Raw genomic sequence first — 15,266 nt, 5'->3', positions numbered from 1 at the left:
AAATTTAAAGGCAATGCTTCCAGTAGTTGTTGAGCTATTTCAGTTTGCTCCGAAGCAGTGGGCCGAGAGGCTAGTGTTGCCATGGAGCCGCACTAATAGCAAATTAAAAAAAGCCTAGATACGTTATTAACATGCCACAGTACCCATGTTTCTAACAAAGTACTCCTACTAGCATATTTCGCTCCCTCAGTGCAAAGATAAGGTTGTCCAGGTTTCAGCAACAATGCAATATTGTGATGTTTAAACAAGCTATATATACACTGTATGACTGGGATAGCAATAACCGTGATATGAGCGTGCTGGACAGTCTGCTATCTTAAAAGATTAAATCCTAAGTAAGATATGCTGTATCATAGTTAACCTTCTAGTATCTCGTGAATAATCAGTTGTTCATCCCTGGAACATCTCTCCTGCAGCTGTAACCCACCAGGACAGGAAAGTACAGGCTGGTTTCTATTTGAAATGTTGTCCCTGACCACTTATCATGCACATAATGACACAAAAGGTAAACTGATTAGATCAGCAGAAGAGCAAAGGCGCTTGGGACCTCCTCTGACTCGTTCATTCATCCTCTGTCCCTCTCCGAGCAGCCTGATCAATGCCGATCATGGAAATTGAGCCCCATAAACCTCGATCCTGTAACTGCTATCTTTCATGTCTGCATGGCTCTCGCTATCCACGCATCAAATAAATGTCAAAAATTCAAAAGGAGGCTGCTCTGCACCCCCTTTGTATAAAAAGGAGCGTTTAAAAACACAAAAGGAGAGGAGGCTCGGTCTACCTGAATCCCAATGTTCCATTGGCACAATCCATCTGCCATTTTCTCTTTTTTACTGCAGGACACTCTGTTGAGGGTTCATTGTGAATTTATTGTGCTCAAGTAAAAAAAAGTGGAGCCTGGCCAGCTTCCCATAAGGAAGAGTCACCTTGGCCCTCAGAAAGTAGATCCGATTAAAACCGAGCCCTGCGGAGAAAACAGAAAGCTTCACCTCATGTCATACAGACTTCCTGCTGAAACAGTCTTTTTCACATGTTTTACGCAAACCTGTAAAAATCTTATAGAATTTTATATTTATGAGCTTAAACTCATGAATATGAAATCACAAACTTTATAACCGATACCTTTTATTACAGGTAAGATTTAGAGCTGTAGGCAGTGTTAGGTAGCGTCGATTGGTATGCACCGTGTATTCAGATTATAGAGAATACGTTACTAAAATGATGCCACACAGGTTACTTAATATATTATTACACTTTGATTGGATTATTAAAATAAAGTAATCCTCTTTCCACCTGGTGGGGGGACTGGAGCCTACGGGAGCTGTGATAGGGCGACAGGTCTACAAGCCAGAGTACCCAGTAAGAGAAAACAGACTGGATTCAAACTCAGCACCTTCTGAAGAGTCTTTTCTCAGGACGCTGCTCTGTGATACACTGGCAACCTGTTTAGTGCGTACCCCACCTCGCAGCTCATGACAGCTAAGATGGGCTCCAGCCAGTGCAAGAAAATGTATGTATAGACTTCACCGCAGTGCTGTGGAAGTAAGTACACCTCAGTGATTCAGTAGCTTGTATAACCACCTTTGGCAGCGATGAATTAGGTTGTTTTCTGCAGTTTTCAGCTGTCGGTCTCTCATATTGCTGTGGAGGAATTTTGGCCCGCTGTTCTTCACAACTTCACTTCAGTTCATTGAGCTCACAGCATCACAGCTCTCCCAAGATCCCTCCACAGCATTTCAGTCGTTCAGTTTGAGGTCTGGACTTTGACTGGGTCATTGAAGACCCTTGACTGTTAATGTAGATTTGCAGCTGTGCTTGGGACCATTGTTCTGTGGCATGACCCAATTTTGGCCTCACATTTGACTCTTAAACGCTTTTGGTATAAAGATGAGTTCATGGTTGACTCAATGACTGCAAGGTGCCCAAACATCTGATTTCATCTGTACAAAGGACATTGTTCTAGAAGTCTTTTGTTTTGTTCAGATGGAAACCTAAGCTGTGCTTTTTGCATTTTGCAGCAGGACTTAATGAGTAAACCCGTTTATTCTCCTTTGTGAAGCTAATGTGGACCATAATTTATTAAATGACCATCATGTTGAAATCAATAATCAAATCAGTAATCAATCAATAATCACTAAACTAGTGATTTAGCCCATAAAATCATCAGAAAAGTGTTTATTGAGGTCTCAGAACAAAGTGAGATGTAGGGTCGTTTTGTACAGTTCAACTTTTATTGTTAAACAGTCTGCAGACTAAAAGAAGCGTTTAGATTGAGATTCAATTCAATTTTATTTATACAGCGCCAAATCCCAACAACAGTCGCCTCAAGGTGCTTTATATTGTCAGGTAGACCCTACAATAATACATACAGAATAAAAACCCAACAATCATATGACCCCCTATGAGCAAGCACTTTGGCGACAGTGGGAAGGAAAAACTCCCTTTTAACAGGAAGAAACCTCCAGCAGAACCAGGCTCAGGGAGGGGCGGATGAAGGAAACGAAAGGAAAATGAAGGATATCAGCATGTTGTGGGTGGCATGCAGTGCATGTCAGTGCAGTTTTTCTTGGAGTCATTTGGTTTGATTAGTTGTGCTAAAAACACAAAAATGTGCTTTATTTGCGTTGGTTTAAGATGTTTAAGAAGTTTAATATTTCTGAAGTTTCGTAAATGACAGAACAACGTGAGCACCTGTTTTCATATTATACATTGTTATACAGCTATTAAAATAAAATGATTTAAAGGTGCAGTTTACAATTTTAATGTAAACCAAATGAAAAATGTGTGATCAACACAACACATTCACTACACGGACTAAAGAAGCGTAGCGACTTTTATACATATTAAACAAAAACTTTTTAAAAATTCAAAGTGTAAACAGCAAGCTTATGGGATTGCATTATCTATATGCTTCGGATCTATACGTGGACTGAGAACAGCTCTGATAGCCAATGGGCAGGACCAGCTAATCATTTTCCAAGGCCCTTATTTGATCATTACCGCTGGCTTGATTAGGCTGATTTTCCTTGTTGAGTAAAATAGTGTCACTAAGGTAAAACAGGTTTGCGCTCATTGTGTCCCACCTCCCTTGATATTGTCATTTTTATTCTATTCGACACGATTACCAAGTTTCAAAACATAAATCTGGAAATGGCAGGAAACCCAGCAGCTAAATTTGACAACATTAACACTATCTACACTCTTACTTAGTGTTTAGGACAGCGTGGCCTGTGCGGTGAGGCAGCTTTAAAACGCTATTATTTATTGGCGATAACTTTGTGGTCTTAGCTTGTCAGACTGCTTCAAGGCTGTTACTGATGAAATAACTCGTTTTAAAAAGCAATACATACATAAAAACCAAAAAGAAATGCTTAAATGAACTGCTTTTCAGACATTTGTGGAATTTTTATGCTGCCAGAAGAAATGTAAAAAGTAGTGACATTCCATATAGAAATTATCATCCTATAAAGCCTTGGAGCCTGTGGATGTATTCACCGTGGTCTTTGTCTGAGAAGGCTTGTAAAGTGCACGCACACACACTTTACTGAAGGTTGAATCCAAACCTACACCCCTCCCCTTGGATCATAGCTGCTAATGTGCAGGTGAGTGACAGTCTGAAGGCTCAAGGCTGCAGTTCAGTGCAGGAAAAAGTCGCTGTATAGTAATGAATGCTACTGCACTTTATGCTTCTTTTTATGTTTGAGGCTCATCTAGTGCAATAGAATAAATTCCATCAGTTGAACATTTGATTAATTTTTGCACTCAAGTGTTACTTTTATTTCTTCTCCATTCAGATTGGCATGCTTCAGTAATGGGAACATGTCAAGGCCAAAGTTAGGGCTTTAATCACACTTAAGTTCCAAAAATATTTGCAACCTAATTCATATGGAAACACAAACAGCAGAAAACTCCTTGATTAAGTCCTCTTCTAATAAGTGCAATGTCACGCAAGCACAGCTTTTGATGTGAAAACAAGGCTATAGGGTTTAGTATTCAATAAGCCAACAACTCGTGTACCAGGATCGGTGAACATGTTTTCATGGTTCGGTTCTAGATCTGCACAAAACATGCAAAGAGGATTATCAACTTCCTTCTCCCTTTGATCATATACATGCTTGTGCTCTTATACCTGCAAAGATACATGCATATTCTGCTTTGCATCTGAGGCTCTCTATAGAAAAAATTGCACTGTGATTCTGGATATTCTAACACATCTGCAAAAACATCATAATAAAATGTAACACTGACCGTAGACACCGACCAGTGGTGTGCCACGCTTTTCTTCTTTACATAAGAACATCTTATTTGTTTATGTGTAAAAACACTGTATATATATATATATATATATATATAGCATTTTTCAACAGATAAAGTCCAAAGGTCTTAGCTGTGACCAATGACCGTAAAAATCACACAGTTTTATGCGGCTGTTAGTGCTGACCAGTGGAAATGTAAATTTGCTTCAGACAGTAGCCTGATTTCCTTCTAAAAGAGTCATATATGAATTTCCATATGTTATGTCCTGGTGACCATTGAAATCAGTTAATTTAGGTACTCCACGAAAACAGCTGCACAAATAAGTGTCCAAAGGTGTTTCAAGGCAGCGAGTGATTTGAAGGCTTTTACAGAATGATGGAATTATGTTGGGCTCCATTGAATTTACAGATGGATGTTTTTATCTTTACTCCTTAGATTTTCTATATTTTTGTGCAGATTTAAGGATTTGAGTGAAAAATAGAACCATTAATAATAATAAAAATAATAATAATAATGGATTGGATTTATATAGCGCTTTTCAAGGCACCCAAAGCGCTTTACAATGCCACTATTCATTCACTCTGGCATTCACACACTGGTGGATACAATGCATCGCTTTAAAGATTAATAAAAGTTCAATCTGCCTTTTTTAAAAAGATTCGATTTGTTCTGTTAAATAACTTATTTTGTTATTTTTGACTTATTTTGAGCTTATCATATCTCTTTTAGGACAAGTTTACTGTACTTTTGGGTATAATATGAACAAATTGTAAGGATTGGGTTTTTTTTCCCAGAGCAGTAAATGTATTATTATGTTTCTCAGATGAAAGAGACTTTGGCTTTCCTGTTCCAATAGGAAGGTTAACTTGAACCCAGAGCCGGTTACCGTGGTAACAGACTCTGAACCTAACTTGCTATCCTGGCAGGTCTTCAAGCTTCTTCAATAAACTCTGACTCCTCCCCTCCTGAACACCTGAACCAGCTGCCTGATACTCTGTTTCATTTCCTCATTCATATAGTTAATAGCGTAGTAAATATCGAGGCGCATGCATTTGCAAAAGTTTACGTCTTTTAAAACAATGAAATACCATTTACATGTCAGTTCATTAGTTTTTATACTCATAGAGAGACAGGAATCACTGGACAGCGCGACTCTGTAGACATGAAGGCACCTGCCAGGTTGTCTGCCAGCTCCCCTGCATTGAAACAATTACCCTGTTTTAACCTCAGCATCTGTTACACTGCAAATCCCCCAAATAAGTCTCACTAGGCCTAAAATCCCCCAGGTAAACAGTCGCTTATCTGTCTGATCCACATTTTTATCATCGCATGTTTTGTCCCTGCCAGCTTAAGATTTGATTTAAATACAAAACACTAAATTTTGTGCAAGTCTATACCTTTTGATAAGCTTTTTCTTCTCTTCTCTCTTTTAAATGTAAACTGGATTCCAGTCAACTTGATTAAAAAGGAATTGCCAACCTCAGAGTTTAAGGTTACACCCTGAATTTCTTTAACCTGCTTTCTGGAACAAGACTCAGAGGAGACTCAGGAACAAGGTGTAGAAACAACTAACAAAGACTGAGAGAGAAGATTAAATACACACCAAATAGATAATAAACTCAATCGACATAATAATTGTAGAGGGAAAAAACAGGAAGCCACACATGGATCTAACCTTCAAAATAAGGTCAAGAATAAACAGTGGGGTAGAAGCAGGGGTCCTAAAAGCCGTTAAAAATGGATTAGTGGAAGTTTCATGGATGTAGATGAGGTGGAACTCACCTTACATATACCTGAGACTCCACACCTTTATTGTTTAGGCTGCCACCCACAGACCACAAATGGGGCTCTTGCATCTTTTAGAGCTGTCATGCTGCAATCAGTCTTTATTTTCTTGCTGTCATTTCGAGTGCAGAGAAAACCAAAAATAGAGACAGGTTTATTCACATGGATGCTCAGTTCAGGATTATTTATATAGCAGCAAATCCCAACAACAGACACCTCGAGATGCTTTAAAGTGTGAGGTAAAAACCCTGCAGTATTCAGGGGAAAAAACTACAATCAAGTAACTCCCTATAAGCAATCACTTTGCAATGGTGGGAAGAAACCTCTGGCAGGACCAGGCTCAGGGAGGCGCAGCCATCTGCTGCATATGAGAGGTTAAGAGGAAAAAACACAGAGCATATGAAGGCAGACTAAGGGAGAGAGAAGACAAGAATGTAATGACATGTTGCTGTGGTGAATAAACCTGCGTGGACTGAAAAAAGCCGAGTGGAGAAGTGTTTAGTACACAACATGAAGCCTGGCAGCAGTCTGAGCCTATAGCTGCGTAACTAAGGGATGGTTCAGGGTCATCACCTGTAAGTCTGAGAGTCTGGTGCTCTGTTAGCATAACATGGTACTGATGAGGTCTTTAAAATATGATGGGACTTATTCAAGAATTTTTATGTGAGACGAAGGATTTGAGTTTCAATTCTGGATTCAACAGTGAGCCAGTGAAGAGAATCTAACATGGAGAAATACGCTCTGTCTTTCTTGTCACTGTTAGCGCTCTCACAGCAGGATTCTGGATTAACTCGAGGCTTTTGAGGGAGCTTTTAGAACAAGCTGATAAAAAATGAATTACAGTAGTCAAGATTACAAGCAATTAATACATGAATTCGTTTTTAGCATCACTCTGAGACACAGTGTTTCTAGATTTATTGATAAAAAAAGCAGTCCTATAGTTTCATGTGTGCGTTGGAGGACATATTTTAAAATGACTCCCAGGTTCTTCACAGTGTTGCTGGAAGCTACAGTAAAGCCATCCAGAGCACATATCTGGTTAGACACAATGTTTCTAAGATTTTTAGGCCCAAGTATAACAATGTCCTGAATTTAGAAGAAAATTGTGGGCTATCCAGGCCTTTATGTCTTTCAGACATGCCATTCTGTCATTTGGCTTTATAGATATATATAACTGGGTATTATTTTTTAATAATACTGCCTAAGGGAAGCTGGTATAATGTAAATCGTGTTGGTCCAAGCACAGAACCCTGTGGAACTCTGTGTCTAACTTTTCTGTGTACAGATTCAAACCATTACAGAGCATTTCCTTTAATAAAAAAGGTAAATGTTATGATGAAGAGTATCCAGTGCTGCACTGAAGCCTAAAGGACAAGCACAGAGAGAGCTCCAGTTCGATCTGTGCTGCTCAAAGTACAGCGAGCGGGACCAATTTGCCTCTCCACAAAATTATTTTTAGCACCTCAAAGCAAGTTTCTAGGGAGTGGCGCCATGATCTATTCGGATTTTCTGGTTGACAAGATCTGAGCTGTGATTTTAATCTTTTGATGAGAGAAGAAGCAGCTCCGTGCATATTATTATGTGTTCTTTAAATAACAAATGTGCAGCAGACCGTCACTTCTGTACGCAGACGTGAAGAAGATGCAGGACTCTGGGCACACAGAGCGTTAATAAAACATCAGGAAACCAGGTGAGGTCAGATCAGAGGTCAGACGGTTGACCTTTAGGTCACCGAGCTGAATGGTTTTACTAGCTGCTCCTGTGTTTGCATTGTTCTGAGTCTGGGAACGAGCCACCCACGCCTCCTCTAAGATGTCTCAGAAACACACTGTGTACGGTCCACATGTGAATCAGCTGTGTGGCTGGGTGTGTATGGGAGAATTTGTTCCTGTGCACACAAACACAGACATGCTGCCATGTGGAATGCTTGTCTGCTGGCTTGCCTGGCTTGGCTGTGGTGTCGGGTTGCAGTAGGTGTTCCGGAGGCTGCGACCCTGGCATATCTGTGTTTGTTTTATGTCACAGCCCCTCCCTCTAGGGAGATGACAGTCCAGCAGAGCCCGAGGGGATGAAACCTGAGATAGGCAGAGCTTAGTAGTAAACAACAACTCCTTTATGAGGCAGAGGCGGCTGTCTGCCGCATTCGAAGATCTCACAGAGACACAAAGATTTTTTTTTTCTGGTTAGGGCAGTGGCTCCTATAAGTGAGGTCAGGATAAGCCCTCTGGGGCTTTATGCATAATAGAAAGCCAAAGAAGTTTAATCCCAATACTTGTTCTTTTAAAGTTATGAAGATTTAGAGTGACTAGCCTTCATAAATCCTGCACCATTCGGTCTGTAACGTTAAACCAACACAAAGCAGCATTAACTTCAAGCCTCTGATAATGTGAAATTAGCCTAAATGTCAAGCCTGTGCTTGCTTGTCTTTTAGTGGTTTGCCCCAGCTGTTGCTGTTCCTGCATGGAGTCCATCAATCTGTCAAGCATTTCCCCTTCAGTTCGCTAGCATTAATGGCACAGACGTAGCATTACTAAAAATGTGTAACAGGTTGTTCTTTCAGGGGTTTTTAAAAAACACAACCCGTGCAACTACATATTATGTTTTATTATATGTGGACACCTCATTTGTAAATGACTAAGTGGGAAAAGGTTGTTAATCATCTTACAAATATATGTGTCAGTCTCTGCTCTGTGGTGCAAGAGGTGTGTGTCTTGATTTATAGTGTTTTTATTAGAATTTTACTTAGCATTGATTAGCAATTATGGGTATGTGTGCATTATAGCTGTACGTGGATTTTAAGGATGGCCCTAAGTGATAACTTTTCAAAATTCTTTGGTTCAAACATGTCCAAAAACACTACTGTGGTGGCTACATCCATCTTTTATTTACAGTGGACGCAGACTTTTGTAGTTGTGTGAGTACTCAGTCTGTTAGGTGACATATTGCGTTTAAACTTAACAGCAGACCACGTGACCACATTAAACAGGAATACTCAAATCTAGGCTTGCATAACAGCAGACGAAAGTTACACACGTCACGTTTTTATTGATTATAAATCAGATTTAAAAAATATTTGTAGGTCGGGTTGTGGTTGACTAACTTTTTGAGTCTCTGAATTCCTGCCACAAAGCTCCCATCCAAAGTGTTTTTCTCTTTCTTTTAGCGTCACCTTATCTGATTAGTTGTCAGCCCCGCACAGCAGACCGTGTTTTATCTCGACCCTCCTCCTCCTCTTCCTGAATAGAGTTTGGGCGCTCCACTCTTTTGTTGTTGAACGCAGCCCGTACAGTCCGGCCCCTTCCCCTTCCCCCTCGCTCTCTTTCTCTTTCTTTTTTTTCTCTCTCTCCACCCATCCTCCCATCTCTCACTCACTCTATTTCATCCATCCAGGGTGACGCCAGTCCCTCTCACCCCGCCCCGTTCAACTCAGTCCGCTGCGTTCATTTCATTCCTGCTCCCATTCCGCGCATATTTCGCATCCTTGGAGAGACGCTGCGCATTTTACGCACTCAGCGCGCCCGATCCTTCCTCAAACCAAAACCGAGAGGAGACTCTGGAGTTGGCGGAGGGCTTCCCGCTGCTGTAGCGACTCCGATCCGGTGAAAAGTGTGGGAATTAATCCATAAAGAGGCGTATGAATCGAGGTAAGTTCCCTAGGAGGAGTCCCCCCCCCCCTCCCTTCGCTCTCTTCAGCCTGTAGCCTGAAAGCCCCCGGACGTTTCGCTTGTTTCTAAAATCCTGAAGTGGTCACTGAAGCTCAAATTAAAACAGTTTCGGCGACACTGGAATACAAATCGCCACAAATACACCTATTCTACACGCTGAACAAGTCTAACAAGCTTATTAATACTGCGCCGTGTTGAGCTTCAAAGCGAGGGATGTCGCTTTCACTACAGTTTTATTCCCCTTCCTTCCGACACCAGAAAACAAACCTTGTTTCCTAACACTTCTTTCTGTCGTACGCTAAAAATCACGTGTTTTCTGTTTTTAAAAACGGGAATGTGTCCTCGGGAGATTGAGAGATTGTGGATGAAAAGCTTTTCGCAGCAGCGCTGGGAGGCAGCTTAACAAAGCTGGGAGTGAATGGGGGACTTGTTGCATCGGCGGGGTTTTCTCTTTTCCTACACAGGCAGGCAGGCAGGCAGGCCCCAGTCACAGAAACAGGCCATAGGCTGATAACATGCACACAGCCAGTGTTTACCCAGTGGACAGAACACATTACACGCTCACTCTCAGCACCATCACACAGCCCGTTTGGGAGATCTGTTAACGCATTTACTTTACTTCTTATTCCACCTTTATAGAAAATGACTTTTATGAAGGGCTTTAAAGCTCTTCTTCTTTTATATATATATATATATATATATATATATAAGTCTAAATGGAGATCTGTGATGCTGACACTCCTTCCACTCCACCCGTCTGTCAGTTTGGAGTAAAAGCTGCCTGCAAAAATTAAAGCTCACATCACAAATCACAAGTGTCCTTGTTCTCCAGCAGCTCCTCACATGAGCCTATGTAGTTGTGTTCTGTACTTCCTTTTTAATATTGATCAAAGGACTGCTCCTGTCCTCTATGGCTGGAGATGTGTGGCAAAGCAGGGCCAAACCACAATGTAATTATTGGAGAAAATTACAGCCTGTAGGATGAAACATAGTAGATGCATTAATTCTGTTACAGTAATCCTTCTGTTAGATGTCGGGAGGGCGATGTTGGATAAAAGGATTATATTTCAGAGAATATTAGTTTGGGCTTCTTTTTGAATAGAGTTGATGCGGCTAAATGAAATTGGGGATATTGGAGATGAATGTTTTGTTAATGTGAAGTTGTGCAACAAGTCCAGTAATTACAATGGAATCAGTGAGGAATGTAACTTGTAGCTGTTTCCATTATCAGTGTAATTTTCTAATTCTTGTCTCTGTTTTGTTTTTGTTTTTTTTTAAAGATGTCTGGTGCTCTATTTCCCCACGTCACTGAATGTATCGTTTTGTTCATGAAATATATAAAAAAACAAGTGGGTGGAGGGAAAGACTATTCTGCATATTCTGCCTTTTAAAATGGTCCAAATGATGAAGTAACACCTGACATTGTTGATCAAGTGGTGAATTTCATCACTGCCCCAGTTTCAGAACAGCCAGTGCCAAAAAAAGTGTGGGATGCATTTAAGTGTTTTTAAAAATGATCCGGAAAACAAAAGAGTTTTTCTGCAGAGGTATTCCTAATATTTCATTCCACCTTTTTAAAAGTGTGTAAATAATTACTTTGTCCATGCTCTGTTTTGGCAGATGTGCAAAATATAACATTGGAATCATTAATGAAATGTGGATTTCTCCAAGTGGAGCAGGTTACTTTTAAAACCTGTCTTTAAGAGGGCGAATCTGAATGTGGATGCAAATTGCGTTTTCTATTCACGCTCATCCCCCCCTTTAAAGTTTCTAACAGTGACAAATCAGGCTGGCCTGAATGTGTAACAGAGTAAGGTGTGTGTGTGTGTGTGTGTGTGTGTGTGTGTGTGTGTCATTGTCTTTGCCGTGTCTAGGCCCGCAAGTGTACAAAGCTTTGTCAGTCGCTCTGGGCAAATAGCCTCCACTTTCCTCCCCTCTCCCCCTCACTCACCCGTGCCTCTCCTTCTCCAGTCCGTTGACATCTGTTTTGAGTGCTCCGTGCACCTGTAGAGACCAGGGGTGTGTGTGTGTGTGAGTGAGGGGGAGAGGGAGGGGAGGAGGAGAATAAAGGGAGGTGCAGAATGCAAATCCAGGCGTTTGTTCGGGGCCTAAGCAACGCAGACTGACTGACTAACGACCATTTGGTGTGTGTGTGTGTGTGTGTGTATACATGTGTGTACACATTTGTGGATGTGTGTGTTTGCCTCTTGCTGTCCAGGCCAGGCAGCCCCATTGTTGAAGCAGCAACAGGCGTTGGTGGATGAGGACGCACCATATGGCCTCTGTGTGCTTTAGTCACAACCGCTGTGTATGTGTGCATGTTTTTGTGTGTGTGTGTGTGTTTTCATCTACTTCACCAATGCTGCTGCAATATGGTGGAGTTTGGAGTGGAGCGCTGCTCGCTGCCGTCCTCCTTGTTGTTTCATCTGTCGACTCATTTCTAAACAGGAGGACAAAATCCGGCACACAGATTTTTGTGGAACTGGGATTAGGAGGAGTAATCTTCGTGGCAAATGAAATGATGTCTTGTGACGTCCCACTTGGTTCGTTTATAATTTCAAATGTAGTTGCTTTTTTTCTTTTTTTGCCAGTGCAAGTTGTCATTTTGGCTGAATCAACAGGTGATACAGTAAATCCTGCAAATGAACGGATGCTGCTGGCTTGCAAGATGTTTGCTCTGCTCTTTTTTCTTTTTTTTTTAAAAATTTCTCTTTTTTAAAAAAAAATAAGACACAATCTTCCTTTTAATTCTCACGATAAATTAATTCTTCCCGTGTCACTGCAGTCCAGTTTTTCAGCTTCCTGGTTTTTCATCGAGCAGTTTCTGTTGTTGTTGTAGTGCATTCTGTTCTGATGTCCCAATATTTAGCATGCAGCACGATACGCAAAGATAAACTCTGCCAAGAGGGGAAAAACTGTAAAAGAAAGAAGGGAAGGGGGGGTGGCTGGGTGGGTGGGGGTCCGGGCTTGTATGTAATGAAATTTAGGGGGCTGAGCCGGTTTATTAGAGCAGCAAAGCTGTGTGTGTGTGTGTGTGTGTGAGTGTGTGTGCTGAGGGAGGGCAAAGGGGTTAGATGGGGAAAGAGAGGGTGGTTTTGGGGGTGAGGTGGTGAGGGTGCAGGCTTTGTTTAGGAGATGGGGGAACAATAGGCATCCTCCTGGGTGGGGTGGGGGAGTAGGGTGGAATAGGGGATGCTGGTGTGCAAGGGAGCCGGATGGGGGGTGGTGGTGGTGGCTGGATTGTGGCTGCAGGAGGCTGGCGGAGCCTGTGCTGGCTTGTCTGACTGCCTGAGCTCCTCGTCTTTCAGTGTGTCTCTCACATCCACACTGATGTGACTGTATCTGAAAATGTGTCTCTTTCATTGTTTGTATCTGTGCCAATAATCACTTAAGTCACACAACAACACTGTTGTTGCACTTTGAAGATGATAAGAATGCTGTTACCGAACGTGTGATTCTGCAACATGTTGTAAGATATGGCAACATGTCTCTATTAGAAGCAAACAAGCAAAAATTAAACAAAATAGCCCATAAAAGCACATTCATACCCACAAGACATGAAACCAGCTTTACATGGCTTTACTTTTTGCAGTATAATAAGCTAGTGATGCACTCATTGTGACATTCTGATGCTAATAACAGTTTTTTTCTTTTTACTTAATTTAGTTTTTATTATTTGTCATTATCAGTTTTTTCTATCTAAACTAATATAGCCCCATTTAAATGAAACATTCCTAAACATTTCACATCCCAAACCTGATGTGCCACAACAGCTAAATATTTACCAGCAATATCAGTAAATGGTATGTCATTAGCTGATATTAGTCAACGATATCGTGTGATACATCGGGACACAGATACGTGATTTTGGGTCCTGTGCATTCTGGTGTATGCTTGGATCCTGAAAACATGGAGGTCAATTAACACCTTGGGCTCTGTGCTGTTTTCCTTGAGTTTGTAGCCGAGCAGTTTTTTAAGCGATATGAGGCACACTGTCCTTCCAGAGGAGGGAAGAGTCGCCGGGGAGTGTTGTTGCTATGGGGTCCTGTGTTTTCTCTCTAACATTGTTTAGGTGGTCATCAGCAAAACATCAAGATTTGCTGGCATTGCAATTTTCTGCAGTGCAATCACTTCACCTGTCATTGGCATAATTGCTGTGGCTGATCAGTGTACACTGATCATAATCCATGTACATTTTTTTTTACTGAACATACAAAGGCAGGCATGGATTAACCCTAATCCCTAACTTAAAAAACTCAATGAAGATCTCCACTGAAAAAAGTGACTTGGCTTAATCCTTGTCGCGGGAGCTCAGCCATTGTGTGAATAAACTGCAGAATGGAGCTCGTGTATAAAGACGCTGATGTCTTTGACATTCCCTTTGAGTCACATGATCTTATTTTATTTGTAAAACTTTTATGTTTTTGTTTTTCTTCTGCAAAAATGGAAATAAATAACTAGATAAAAATAGAATTTTTGCACATTACTTTTAAAGCTACATTTAACGTATACTGAAAATACCATCGAGAACAGTAAGTTCACCTATTTTATTTTGAAAGTAAGAACAGAAATAAATACTGTAAGCAGGATCTCAGCCTTTCAGGGGTTTTGATCACCAAGCAGTGGAATGGATGAGTCCAACCATCCCACTGTGGGAAGTCTGAATCAACCCTCACATTTCCTGACCTCAGCAGGAAGTGAGAAGGAAGTCTAGATTTCAACTACTACTTATGTATTTTCCCGGCTGGAGGAATTGACACGATAAACACTCCACAGAGTGGGCCAACAGCTCGCTCTGCTCTCTGAAAACTCCCACAGTGGAAAAATGTTTCCCTGCTGTTGTGCTCACGACCTCGGTTTTTGTGTTCAGCAGGCCTGATGGTGATTACTCACTGTTGTTTGTTCTGATAATTTCTTTTCACTCTGTGCAGAGTGTGATAAATTATTAAAAAATGATATATAATTACCTAATTGGAAACAAGTAAGTTTTCACAGAGTACGAAGTCTATTTCTCTTTTTCCTTTAACTTATATCCTTTTTATGGTAATTCAGCTAACACTGGTTTGTGTTTTAGATTTGCTATTAGCATTAGTGAACAGCAGCAGAAAATAGCACAAAAAAGAATCCTGTGGCCTTTTCATTTTTAAAAGATGAAATGATATTTTCTCCTCTTGCACATTTAAAGCTAAGCAATTTATAATTAAAACCTGGCTTTTAATTTTACTGTCTCAAGATTTTTTTACTTTTAGCCTTGACATGTAGCACCTAGCCAATTAGCCTAGCTAATGCTCGCAACCTCAAGCTAGATAATGCTAACGTTCAAATCATAAATTGAATTTGGAATGCCCATCGACTTGAATTCCTTACTTGGAAAGTTGGAGCATCTCCAAGTTAAGAGTCCAAGATGGCGGCATTGAATTAGACTTCAGTAAAGCTATAAAACTTTTAGTTTGTACAGCCACTGTCATGTATTGTGACTCGCTAAATACTCCATGACGCAGGCTTTATCTGATGTACTGTAGCTGTGTTTTTCTGTGCAAAACAACAAGTTTCACGGTG

The 15,266-nt window shown here is 40.9% G+C and overlaps 1 protein-coding gene across 1 annotated transcript in view; it reads left to right on the top strand.

Annotated features, from left to right (window-relative positions):
• Positions 1-9,398: 9,398 nt before the first annotated feature.
• Positions 9,399-15,266, top strand: part of tead1a (TEA domain family member 1a) — a 48,108-nt gene continuing 42,240 nt past the window's right edge. Inside the window, exon 1 of the mRNA XM_084936294.1 lies at positions 9,399-9,686. The gene's annotated coding sequence lies outside the window, so the exon portion shown is untranslated. The remainder of the gene's footprint in view (positions 9,687-15,266) is intronic.

The sequence above is a fragment of the Perissodus microlepis genome, chromosome 7, assembly GCF_051167445.1.
Source record: "Perissodus microlepis isolate ML-2025 ecotype Zambia chromosome 7, ASM5116744v1, whole genome shotgun sequence".
NCBI lineage: Eukaryota > Metazoa > Chordata > Actinopteri > Cichliformes > Cichlidae > Perissodus > Perissodus microlepis.
This window is presented reverse-complemented; position numbering and strand designations above follow the sequence as displayed.